At 42.5% G+C, this 14,030-nt stretch overlaps 1 long non-coding RNA gene across 2 annotated transcripts; it reads left to right on the plus strand.

Moving 5' to 3' along the window:
* The first annotated feature begins 856 nt into the window (after positions 1-856).
* On the plus strand, positions 857-2,334 carry LOC120743408. 2 transcript variants are annotated; one of them, XR_005698179.1, is made up of 3 exons: positions 857-1,293; positions 1,386-1,449; positions 1,752-2,334. It is a non-coding gene; the product is annotated as an uncharacterized LOC120743408 (long non-coding RNA). The 2 variants fall into 2 exon arrangements; XR_005698178.1 differs by having other exon boundaries at positions 857-1,449.
* Positions 2,335-14,030: the final 11,696 nt, after the last annotated feature.

Consider the following 14,030-nt stretch of genomic DNA (forward strand, 5'->3'; position numbering starts at 1 on the left):
ATTATTCCTAACCAGCCACTCTGCAGGTCTAGTGAGTAAACTGAGTCGGCTCATATTGATCAAAGTTTGAAGAGCAGCTGAAAGAAAGCTGGTTAACCCTGAAGGAGCTAACATAGGTTAACTTGTAGTTAACACAGATAAGAGTCAAACTGCCTTGAACTGGACAGAGAGAGAGACATTTATTTATATTATTGTTTTGCTTTTATTTATTTTACTCTGGTTTTTGGATGCATAAATTAATGTAAACTGGAAACTGTTTGTATATTTCCGTGCCTTCTGTTTCCCAAAAACAAGTTCAAAGTTCACCCTGATCTGTGGTCTGTTATTTTAGGGCAGCTAGGTATAAACTGCTGGTGTGAACAAAGACTCTGGTCCTAGTTATCTGTAAATGTCTATGTAACCCATGGTTATTTTTATTGTAAATGGTATTTTTTTTTAAGTTTTACTTTTTGTTAAGTTTAAGTTTTCCTATGTACCTTGAATGCACCTCAGCACTGCTCTACGGTGTGCATTATATGTGCTCCATATTGACTGCGCAGAGCAAGGTACATCTCTGTATATTGCACTGTGTTTAATGGGTAAAAGAGCTCCATGAAACTTTGTTTTGAGCAGTGATTTTGTTTTGTAGATGCACAAAGCTGTTGTGGAACTTTCAATCCTGTTGAGCTACAGAGTTAATGTATTGTGTGAAGAATATCCTGGTGAGTCTCGAATTATGCAAATTGAATTGTGATTCACAGTCTGGTTTCAAAGTTATAAAATCGGTCAGGATATGATGTTTTGTTGGAAATGTGATTGCAGAAGCTGTTAAGGATTTTTTAGCTGTGTTAGCCCTGTGAGAAGTATGCTAGTGTAACCCACATGCAATGAGGGTACCACTTTAAGGACTGATATGAGGAGAGATGGACAGCCTGCTCAACCAATCGAAATGCACAGGTCCCAGTATGTTTTGACCAATGGGAGAGCAGCCTGCCGCTGTATGTCCCACCTACGTGCTCTGTGTTTGCTGCTATGTGTGGAGGTAGTCGCGTGCTGGCAGGAGAAAAGAGAGACTGAAGCTTTTGAGCTGGAAAAAAGTATTAGATATAAGTTGCAACCAACTGTGTTGCACATAAGTTCACTGGTTATCAGCTACCTTTCATGTTAGAAGTAGCCGCAGTGAGTAAACAGGCAACTGCTGCATTTTTCTGGTGACTTTAGAAAGTACCGCGTGGAGCTAAACTGTTAGCCTTTGTTAGCTCTGGTTGCTATCAACTGCCTGGAAGTTCATCTCAATCTGCTTCCAGAAGTAAGGTAACACTTGAAGCGCAACTTATGTTTATTTTTTCTTCATGTCGTATTACGGTTATTAAAGAGAAAACAACATGTCCTGTTACGTTATTTAGAGCCCTGCATTTTCCGACCGAGAGACACCATGCCATTGTCTTCGGCCGTGATGCGCTGAGATCGGTGAGCACATGTTGTATGTCTCAGTTAGTTCATGTCTGTTTCACATTTTATCGTTGAGAAACTGAATTAATCTCAATTGTTTGATTAATAATTGTCGACTATGCAACATATATGCATATGCACTGACTTTACTTGGTTTAATGCATAGTTTGTGTAAGAGAAATGTTTTATTTTTGCAAATTTGAGTATTTTTATTGCAAATTTATGTTGAATGTGATTTAAACAAAATCCTAAGTTGTGAATTATAGCTAGAACAGCATAATTAATATTTGAATTGCTCTTCTGACCCTGTCCGAGGACAGGTCAGGGTTTTTTTTGTATGCTGAATTGTTCCTGAGGTGGATTCCTCCGGTGAAGTAGATGGCGAGCCTTCCCACCTGGACTTAGAGAGACTGAGATTCGCTTCTTTTCCACTTGATGATCTGCTGCACCTTGCGGTGTGGTAGGACTGTATCACTCACACTTTCACGCACAGCTGGTTATACATAAGACCACTGACTGACATTCTCTCATCCCTATTTTCTTTCACACCCTGGGAATTTTTTGGACTTTACCCCTTGGACATTTTTTTATTTGGGACTTTAAATAATGAGCTGTTGTGTAGAACATTCTCCACATGTGAAAAGAGTGTGAGATTTTCATTTGAATGTACATTGGATTTGTGTAATCTGTTTCTATAAGAGTTAAGGAGTCAGGTTACTAGGGTGCACCCGAACATTGAAAACCAAAAATAACACTTGGCCAAGTCATTGCTTTAGTAGTTTGTGTTTTACTTTTCTTTTAATTTTTGTAAGTTTCCTTTCTACCATTGTAAAGTGTCTTTAACCTGTGCTTGTCAACCTTATGGTTTATGTCACTAAAGTTGGCCGGTTCTTTTGAGTTACATTCTTGTCTCTGTGTCTCATTTGAACACACCCCTGTGCTCCTATAGTCGAGCCTATTGGCCCATTGATATATTCTTTTCAACAATTCCCCTTACTGTGTTACAGTGAGAGCTTTGGCGAGCCAGCCAGGAGCATGGTTGTGTGTGTTTAAGTGCTAGACAATTTGTGTGTGGTGTTTAAATTGCTTAATCTGAGCTACAACTTCTAGAGAGAAAATGGATGTTGTACTAAGTGAATCCGTCAGAATTCCCAATTCTGTAGTTGTTAGTGGGATCACAGGATCAGAGACTGATGAGGAAGTGTCCACTTTCCTCCAAAAATATGGTTCCATCAACCGTTACTTTCGTCTAGACGATCCTGAGTCAGATTACCATAAGCACATGATCATCGAGTTTACACATGAGACTGCCATGCACACATTGGAGCCACTGTTACCTCTGCGGCTTCCAAGTACAACCCAAGCAGGCATCCGTGTATGAGTTAAAGGCCTTAGGAAGTGTTTACACCCTTGATGCCAGAAACAAAGCCACTAAAATGTACATGGAACAGCTCCGTGAAATTGCCAAACTGAGTGGAAATTCATTAGAGGAGATGTTAAAGGAAGAACTTAAAAATCTGGTTTCATCGGCAGGAAATGCTATTTCCCAGTCACCTCAAACTGGTCCAGAATCCTCAACTGTACAGAGCCCACTTCCACAGAAAGACTTAACCAGCAAGGGAGACGTTTCATTTTCTGAGGGCCCTCAATCAGGTGTACCTCTAGACTCCACAGTTTTGACATCACCAAATAACGCAAGTAAATCTCTTACCTCTCCCAATTTCAGTGAAAACCTGACTGATTTCAGCCCCTCACAGACTCTTCCAGTTTCTTCTGGGGCCGCTACTAGCCCCATAATTGATGTTAATCCAACTGCTGTTCAGCGAGTAGTTGTTGAGCATGTAGTGCGCAGCAATGAGAGCTCACCCCAGTTCGCATCATCTGGTAGACTCAGGGCTTATTCGGGCAAGAGCCCACGTCCTAGCCATGAGGCAGATTATGATACGTGGCGAGCTAGTGTTGAAATCCTTATTAGAGATCCTTCTGTGTCTGATCTGCACTGCACACATCGTATACTTGACAGTCTGCTTCCTCCTGCTTCCGAGATGATTAAACATCTGAGTCCACAGTCTAGACCCTCTGCTTATCTTGAGTTGCTTGACTCTGCCTACGGAACAGTCGAAGATGGTGATGAGCTGCATGCTAGGTTCATGAGCACATTTCAAAATGATGGAGAGAGAGCTTCTGTTTTCCTGCAGAGGCTGCACACTGCATTAAGTAGAGCCATGAGACGTGGTGGTGTGTCCGCTCATGATTTTAACCAACAGCTCTTAAAGCAGTTCATTCGAGGTTGTTGGGAGAATGCACTAATAATCGATCTTCAGCTAGAACAAAAAAAAGAAAACCCACCTTCCTTTGCAGAGCTGCTGCTTCTTCTTAGGACAGAAGAAGATAAACAGGCTGCAAAACTGAGCCGCATGAGGCAGCATTTTAGTCATGCTAAGTCTGCCCAAACCTCTAGAAAGCAACACGCCATGTCACACGTGCAACTCGCACACACCACCAATAATCTGGTGGACAAATCTGATCTTGAGACGCTAAAGCAACAAGTTGCTGACCTCAGCATTCAGCTTAACAGTCTTGTATCTGAGAATCATAAGACGAAACAACCTAAGCAGCAAAAAGCGAGGTCCGTCACACCTGACCCCCACGGTGTGAAACCAAAAGTGGCCAGTCAGCATCCCTCCACATTTAAAGCTAACAGTAGACCACGTCCATGGTACTGTTTCCAGTGTGGGGAGGATGGCCATGTTGTCTCAGTTTGTGATAAAGCGCCAAATCCTTCCCTTGTAGCAGCTAAGAAAAAACAGCTGAAAGAAAAACAGGCTGCTTGGGAAGCCTCTAATGCTTCTCGAAGTGAGGCACATTTAAACTGAAGCCTACTCCCATAGAGGGACATATGGGAGTGGAGTCTCGCAATGTCAGTCCCAAAATCCTGAAACCTGCCATTAAAAACATTAAAGTGGAAGGATCAAAATTTCCACATGGCCTTGTAGGAACTAAGACCACAGCTCAAGTAACTATTGCAGGAAGAGACACAAACTGTCTTTTGGACACGGGTTCACAAGTCACAACTGTACCCCAGTCTTTTTATGAAGAACATCTTGCAGATCTGACCATTCATCCCTTAAATGAGTTGCTTGAAGTGGAGGGTGCCAATGGCCAGTCTGTCCCCTACTTAGGATATGTTGAGCTTACCATCACCTTTCCTAAAGAGTTTGTAGGCTCTGATATTGATGTTCACACTCTGGCCTTGGTTATCCCCCATCTCCGCTCTACAGCCCATGAGCAGGTACTCATAGGCACAAACACCCTTGATGTCCTCTATGCTAATTACCAGAAGCTTTCACCCTTTCAGCCTTTGTTTAATGGGTATCAAGCAGTTCTCCAAATACTTGAGATGCGACAAAGAAACTTTAACTCTGGTAGCCTTGGTTATGCAAAACTGACAGGTAAGATGCCTGCAGTCGTTCCTGCAGGACAGACTGTTGTCCTGGAGGCCTCTGTCAATGTAAATCCCGTGAACATGCAAAGAGATGTTGTCCTTGAACATCCTTCAGTTTCTTCACTACCAAATGGCTTGCTAGTTTCAGCAATTGCAGTCACTTTACCACGCAAACGTCAGTGTCTTCTCCCTGTCGTAGTGAGAAATGAAACCAATCATGATATTGTCATACCCCCCAAAACACCTTTGGCAGACGTTAATGCTATAGTACAAGTGCTACACAAAGAGCAAACTGTCAGAGAACCAGATTGCTCTAAATTTCAAGCTAAGTCTTCCTCAGAACTAAGCTTTGATTTTGTAAATTTACTGATACCCACTGAATGAAAGGAATGAATTACAAACATGTTAAACAACATGCCAAACATCTTCTATCAGAACGAATTGGACTTTGGGCATGCTGACAAAGTCAAACACTATATCAAACTCAGTGATCAGACACCCTTTAAACAGAGAGCGCGTCCCATACACCCCAATGATGTGGATGCTGTGAGACAACATCTACAGGAACTCCTTGATTCTGGTGTTATACGAGAATCTGAGTCCCCGTTTGCTTCCCCCATTGTTGTCGTTCGCAAAAAGAATGGCTCTGTTCGTCTGTGTGTAGACTACAGAAAGCTGAACCTGCAGACCATCAAAGACGCTTATGCCCTTCCAAAATTGGAAGATGCATTCAGTGCTCTTGCGGGTTCTAAGTGGTTTTCGGTCCTAGACCTCAAGTCTGGATACTACCAGGTCGAGATGGAGGAAGCAGACAAGAATAAGACCGCATTTGTTTGCCCACTTGGATTTTGGGAATTTAATAGGATGCCCCAGGGGATCACCAATGCGCCTTCGACGTTCCAGAGATTGATGGAGAAGTGTGTAGGAGATATGAATCTCAAAGAGGTTCTGGTGTTCATTGATGACCTGATTGTCTTCTCATCATCCCTGGAGGAACATGAACAGCGTTTGAAACATGTCCTGCAACGACTGATGTCATATGGCTTGAAACTGGCACCAGAAAAGTGCAAATTCTTTCAGACCTCGGTAAAATACCTTGGTCACATTGTTTCCGCAAGAGGAGTAGAGACTGACCCTGACAAAGTTGAGGCCTTAAAGACCTGGCCCATCCCCACAAATCTTAAGGAACTTCAGTCCTTTTTAGGATTTGCTGGATATTATCGAAGGTTTATTCAGGGGTACTCTGTCATTGTCAGACCACTTAATGAACTAACCTCGGGCTACCCACCAATTAGGAAGCGGAACAACAAGCCAAGGACACACGCAAATTCAGAGTATCGCAACCCAAAGGAACCCTTTGGTCAGCGTTGGACACCTCAATGTCAGGAGGCCTTTGACCAAATAATAGCAAAGCTAACCTCCGCTCCAATCTTGGGATTTGCAGACCCCCAGCTTCCATATGTTTTACATACGGACGCCAGTACCATTGGCCTTGGTGCTGCCTTATATCAGGTACAAGATGGACAGTCCAGGGTCATAGCTTTTGCAAGTCGTGGTCTTTCAAAGAGTGAGAGGAAGTACCCAGCCCATAAGCTGGAGTTTTTGGCCCTTAAGTGGGCAGTCACGGAAAAATTCTCTGACTACCTATATGGTACAGACTTTGTAGTAGTGACTGACAGCAACCCTCTTACATACATTTTAACCTCTGCAAAGCTTGATGCAACAGGGTATAGGTGGCTGTCCAGTCTTTCCACCTATTCATTTAGTCTTCAGTACAGAGCGGGAAAACAAAATCTGGATGCTGATGCGCTCTCGCGCCGTCCTCACAGTCCACCAGAGGATGATTATGCATCTAAGAAGGAGAGTGAGAGAATCCGGCAGTTCACACTGTACCATCTGAGCAACCCTGAGAGTCCAGAGACTGTTCCCTTGGATGTAATTCAGGCTATTTGTGAGCGCCATATGGTCACCTCAGCCGTAGCTAATGTTGGATCCACCACTTCTGGGTTGACCTTAGTTGAATCCCTCACTCACCAGTCCACAGCTATTCCCGACTGCTTCCAACAGGAGCAAGTGGATGGGCTTCCCATTGTCCACTCAATTTCTGAGGAGGAGTTGAGGCAAAAGCAGACATTGGACCCTGCTATCAATGCAGTGATTGTACTCTTGGAGACTGGCGAAACTCCACCTCCCAGCCTTAGGTTAGAGCTACCAGAACTTCCCCTGTTACTCAGAGAGTTAAATCGGCTTGAAATACAGAACGGAGTGCTCTACCGTAAGCGGCAAGATGGTCCCAACACCTCATATCAGCTTGTGCTCCCTGAGGAGCTAAGAGCCACAGCACTTACAAGCCTTCATCATGATATGGGCCATCTTGGAGTCGAACGAACAGTAGACTTGGCAAGGGCCAGATTTTATTGGCCGAAAATGCACATGACCATAGAAAAAATGGTCAAATCTTGTGAGCGATGTATTCGTCGAAAAACGCCTCCAGAGAAAGCTGCTCCATTGATAAACATTAAGACCTGCAGACCTCTCGAACTAGTGTGCATGGACTTTTTATCAATAGAGCCAGATCGCTCAAACACGAAAGATGTATTGGTCATAACTGACCATTTCACAAAGTATGCTGTGGCAGTGCCAACTCCAAATCAACGAGCACAGACTGTAGCAAAGTGTCTCTGGGACAACTTCATTGTCCATTATGGTTTTCCCGAAAAGCTTCTTAGTGATCAGGGTCCTGACTTTGAATCAAAGACCATCAAGGAACTCTGTGAACTTACTGGCATGAAGAAAGTGCATACAACCCCCTACCACCCTAGAGGGAATCCGGTTGAGAGATTCAACCGCACTCTTCTCCAGATGCTTGGGACACTGGATCGGTCAGATAAACTCCACTGGAGAGACTTCGTCAAGTCTCTGGTACATGCTTATAATTGTACGAAGAGTGATGTGACTGGATTTTCCCCCTATGAATTGATGTTTGGGAGGCAACCAAGACTGCCCATTGACTTAATCTTTAGGTTGCCCACAAATGCTACTAAGCAGACTCATTCCCAGTACGTCGGTAACCTAAAATCTCGTTTGGAAGAAAGCTACCGGATTGCCACCAATAATGCACAAAAGAATGCAGGTCGCAACAAAGCCAGATTTGACCGACGAGTGGTTGAATCAACATTGCAGAGTGGAGACAGAGTTCTTGTACGAAATGTGAAGCTGCGTGGAAAACATAAGCTGGCAGATAAATGGGAAAAGGATGTCTACATTGTCCTTAAGCGAGCTGGAGAAATGCCGGTCTACACAGTTAAACCTGAGGGTAAAGATGGACCTGTGCGGACTCTACATCGTGACTTGCTTCTCCCATGTGGATTTCTGTCAGCAGCTGCAGAACCCGAGACAGTCAAAACCCATCCAAACAGGAGACCCAGAACAAGGCAGTGTTCCGTTGTCGAGGGTGAAGATGAAATTCCCTCTGATATGGATGATGTATCTGATTGGACATTTCGCCCTCTCATTACATCAAAGTCCGACGTATATGTCCCAGTACATGAAACTCACAAGTTGAGTAAACCTCCTTGTGTGGTCAGACAATCAGCAGAACCAGAGGTGCCTACAGTTTCACTTCCACCTGATCCTCCTGCCACTGAATCCCTTGTAGAGGAAGGTGAAGGAATGATTCAGGATGTACCTGGACATGGCAACTCACCTGGACATGGCAACTCACCTGGACATGGCAACTCACCTGGACATGGCAACTCACCTGGACATGGCAACTCACCTGAATATGGCAACTCACCTGAAGCAAACATATTGCATGGGCTTGACTCAGCCAAAGGACTTCCTCAAAGTTCAGAATTGCAGCAGTCTGAGGAAGCTCCTCAAGATGATGAGACGAGCTCTGATGCAGCATGTGAAGAAGGATTAAGTGATGTGAACAGACCTGTTACTGAACAGCCTGAACCTGTGATGATCCAGAATAATGGACTTCAAGATGCTGAGCCATCTCTTCGTCGTTCTAACAGATTGCAAGCAAAGCCCAAGAGACTGCATTATGTGACACTTGGGAATCCTCTGATAACGGTGGTGAATTCTCTTTTTCAAGGCCTAAGTGAGGCATTGACTAGCTCTTTAAATGGATTTGAAGATCCAACTAGTAATTATGTTGGAAAGGTCAAAGCAGTGTAACTCAGTGCCACCCTGCAGATGCCCAGGGACGGGCATACCATCAAGAGGGGAGGGTGTAACCCACATGCAATGAGGGTACCACTTTAAGGACTGATATGAGGAGAGATGGACAGCCTGCCCAACCAATCGAAATGCACAGGTCCCGGTATGTTTTGACCAATGGGAGAGCAGCCTGCCGCTGTATGTCCCACCTACGTGCTCTGTGTTTGCTGCTATGTGTGGAGGTAGTCGCGTGCTGGCAGGAGAAAAGAGAGACTGAAGCTTTTGAGCTGGAAAAAAGTATTAGATATAAGTTGCAACCAACTGTGTTGCACATAAGTTCACTGGTTATCAGCTACCTTTCATGTTAGAAGTAGCCGCAGTGAGTAAACAGGCAACTGCTGCATTTTTCTGGTGACTTTAGAAAGTACCGCGTGGAGCTAAACTGTTAGCCTTTGTTAGCTCTGGTTGCTATCAACTGCCTGAAAGTTCATCCCAATCTGCTTCCAGAAGTAAGGTAACACTTGAAGCGCAACTTATGTTTATTTTTTCTTCATGTCGTATTACGGTTATTAAAGAGAAAACAACATGTCCTGTTACGTTATTTAGAGCCCTGCATTTTCCGACCGAGAGACACCATGCCATTGTCTTCGGCCGTGATGCGCTGAGATCGGTGAGCACATGTTGTATGTCTCAGTTAGTTCATGTCTGTTTCACATTTTATCGTTGAGAAACTGAATTAATCTCAATTGTTTGATTAATAATTGTCGACTATGCGACATATATGCATATGCACTGACTTTACTTGGTTTAATGCATAGTTTGTGTAAGAGAAATGTTTTATTTTTGCAAATTTGAGTATTTTTATTGCAAATTTATGTTGAATGTGATTTAAACAAAATCCTAAGTTGTGAATTATAGCTAGAACAGCATAATTAATATTTGAATTGCTCTTCTGACCCTGTCCGAGGACAGGTCAGGTTTTTTTTTTGTGTGCTGAATTGTTCCTGAGGTGGATTCCTCCGGTGAAATAGATGGCGAGCCTTCCCACCTGGACTTAGAGAGACTGAGATTCGCTTCTTTTCCACTTGATGATCTGCTGCACCTTGCGGTGTGGTAGGACTGTATCACTCACACTTTCACGCACAGCTGGTTATACATAAGACCACTGACTGACATTCTCTCATCCCTATTTTCTTTCACACCCTGGGAATTTTTTGGACTTTACCCCTTGGACATTTTTTTATTTGGGACTTTAAATAATGAGCTGTTGTGTAGAACATTCTCCACATGTGAAAAGAGTGTGAGATTTTCATTTGAATGTACATTGGATTTGTGTAATCTGTTTCTATAAGAGTTAAGGAGTCAGGTTACTAGGGTGCACCCGAACATTGAAAACCAAAAATAACACTTGGCCAAGTCATTGCTTTAGTAGTTTGTGTTTTACTTTTCTTTTAATTTTTGTAAGTTTCCTTTCTACCATTGTAAAGTGTCTTTAACCTGTGCTTGTCAACCTTATGGTTTATGTCACTAAAGTTGGCCGGTTCTTTTGAGTTACATTCTTGTCTCTGTGTCTCATTTGAACACACCCCTGTGCTCCTATAGTCGATCCTATTGGCCCATTGATATATTCTTTTCAACAATTCCCCTTACTGTGTTACACTAGCATACCCACATGTGCTCCCTGGGCTAATGCGCTTGCATGAGACACTTTTCATGGTTCACTTGATTTGCACTAAAATGTATAACATTGTTATTGGCCAGTAAGAACTGTATAGATGTATGTTATGTAAAGACACTTCGAGGAATTTGATTTTACTTTTTAAAATTTGTACAAATGGGATACAGGGAAGATTAGTCGGTAGAAATATGTGCTTTATTACAAGAGAAGTGATTGCTCCGCAGATTTGTGTGCAGGCTGTTTTTTTAAAGAAAAAAAAACAGCCTGCAGCAGATCTTTTTGGTAGAAATCTGCTGCAAGGACCGAGCGGTGCCATCTAAGGACTAGGGATGGGTACCGGTATCGGTTCTGACATAAACAGTAGTAATCAGACCGAAAAGCAGCGCACATTTCGGTGCTTTATTTTGGTGCTTTTTATTCGTGAGATGTCATACACTTTGGACTCTAGCCAATCATTTTTCCTTTCCAAGGATAGTAGGCGGGCCCAGGTATGTATGTTCTTTTAGAGCAGAGCTACAGATTAAAAATGCCCAAGGCGAAGCAGTCAAAAGTCTGGCTGTACTTCACAGCAAAAGATGCAAACTCAGCAGCCTGCAACAAGTGCTTTAAGGTGATACTGTGCAAAGGAGGTAACACCTCAAATCTGATGAAACACCTGGCGAAGCATAGCGTTTTTTTAAAAGCCGAGAAATGCACCGTATTTGATAGCTTGCTGCAAGACCTCACACCGAGCAGCACATCTACTGCGGGTGTGGTGCCTGTTATCTGACCCGGAGCTAGCAACATCCCCCAAGAACCCGAAGAGGAGAGTCCTGGCCCCTAGCCCTGCCAGTGTAGCAGAAATGATGACGGATGATGATGGCAGCAGCAGCCGTTCTTCTCTGGGTGAGTAGCTTAGCCGTATAGTGACACATGACAGCCACGGGAAGCCGACGGGTAAAGAGAGAGTTTTTTTTTTTTTTTTTTTTTTTTTTTATCGGATTACGTCGTGGAAGAGAAATTGTTCGAGCCATGTTTTCGATGCAACAAAGAGGCGACAGATGGCCTGGATTGCAGCCATTCGAAGACCAAATATAACGTCCAGGAAGACTTCAGCTCACATGTTAGTCTGCTCCAAGCATTTCCACAAAGGTAGGTCTTCTGTTGTAGTTATTACGTAATTTATCATAACATAATTGTTGATGTAGGTTACAAATAAGTCTTATATTGATTTGAATTGAATTCGTTGCGCTATGCTGCTTTGTTCACTGTGGCTTTGCGGGCTAATGTTTGTTGTGTTTTGTAGGAAAACCAGCCTACAAAATGCTGGAATGCGATCCAGACTGGGCACCTCTATCAACCTGGTCATACCGAGTTTAAAGCTGCTACCACAGCGAGATTTGATCGGTTAAGAGAGAGAGCGATATCAAAACAGCCACGAAACGTCCCGCATATATGTGCCCAAGGGTTGTATTGAAGCAATCAAGTGATGAACAACTGTTTTCCAGTATGTTGGGTTTTTTTGTTTTTTTTGCATTGTTGATTTGTTTGTCAGCGAAGCAGCTAATAAAGCATGATGGAATACAATTTTGCATCTTTCTTGTAAGATTCTATAATAGAATGAAACAATAATGCCAGTTATAAATAAAGACAATAAATTGAATGAATTACGAAACACTCTTTTTTTTTTTTTTTTTTTTTTTTCTATTAGATCCGAAAATGTTGTGTAATACTACAACCTGAAACGACAAATAGATTGCGTTTGCCTGTACAGGAGATAGAGGAAAATAATTTAACAACAGCTGTGAAATGGAACAGTCCAAATCACCAAAGTAAACTGGACCTGGGCTTGTTGCAGGGAGCTGAAGTTAATAAACATCTTGTGAGTGTATGCACTAAAACTTAGGACCATATAATAATAAAATGTGCGTGATGAAAGTTGGGCAGCAGCTAACGTCCTTACTTCACTCTGTATGCTCGTATGGGTCTGACCCTTTTACTCCTTTGATTTTTTCCTTGTCCTTTTTTTCTTGCCTTTTCGTCAAGTCTGTCTTTGTACGGACCTGCCGTGTTGTCCGTCGTTTTGTACATAACTGTTTTGGGGGCAAATAAAATGCAAGTAGGGATTAAAACCGCAGAATTAATGATTACCGGTGCTGGAAATACTAGTGCTTGATGCAGTGTTTTGATTTTGTTGCCACGGGTACCCACAAAGCAATGCGTGAAAGTCACGTGGTCTGTCAATCTCTATAAAATGAGGCCATATTGTTGTCTGCAGTTCAGAGTTCATTAAGTGAAAAAGATGCAGTGTGTGTTTCTGATGAGAGCAGACTCTTTAACTAAAACCTCTAAGATTAATTTAAAAGAGGTAACATGTTAAAAACAACTGAAGTAACTGCATCATATGTTGGTGCAACAGGTAAAAAATAAAAAGACAAATGCAGAAGAGAAAATATTGGATGTTACTGTTGTTCTTAGTGGATGTGGTGGAGCAGCTGAAGCAGGTTCAGCATTTGTTCTGCACTTCATGTATTAGAGCTGCACAGCAGAGAAGTTACTCTGATATGTTTTGTTCTCTTCACTGTGAATAAAAAGCTGCTTTTTACAGTTTTTTGTTATCAGAATAAAAGAAAAATATTTTACTTAACAGCACAAAAGAAACAGCTACAAAGCTGCAAAACAAGTGTTTTCACTTATTTTGATGGCATATGATGTGGATGAAACTTACTTAATACAGTCAGTCTGATGATATCACTCCACTCTGTTAACAAATAGGTCCTTGTGCCCCGGCAGCTGTATCCTCCACTGTCAGACTCAGTAACTGTGATTCTGTATTCATTGGATGTTGGAGGTGTGTTTAACTTGGCAGGACTCCATTCATACGTCCACTGAGCTCCTTCACCTCCCTGAATCTCGCATCTGACAGTGACTGTCTCACCGCTGTATATCTGAGTCCAGGATGGCTGCAGGGTCACAGTGGGTTTACTGGGAACTGTTCACATAAGAATGATCCAGTTAGGAGAAGAGAAACATGAAAACTCTGCTGTTTATAACATAAGAGGAGAGTCACTGCAAAACAGCTGATTCACAGACAAACAGTGTAAACTTTAAAACAAAGTCACATTATAACAATTTCAAACTGTAACACAACATTTTTTACAAAGTGTGCAGTATTTACTTTGCACAGTTATCATCTTTTGTTCAGATTCCAAAAGTTACAGATTATTTTTCATGAGTTGACAGCAGATTAAGAAGACTGGAAGAAATCATCATGTGAGAAATGTTTTCTAAAAGTTGTGATGAGGTCATCATGTGAAACTGGTGCAGTTG

This window comes from Simochromis diagramma, unplaced genomic scaffold (genome assembly GCF_900408965.1).
Source record: "Simochromis diagramma unplaced genomic scaffold, fSimDia1.1 OVJJ01000562.1, whole genome shotgun sequence".
In the NCBI taxonomy this organism is placed as follows: domain Eukaryota; kingdom Metazoa; phylum Chordata; class Actinopteri; order Cichliformes; family Cichlidae; genus Simochromis; species Simochromis diagramma.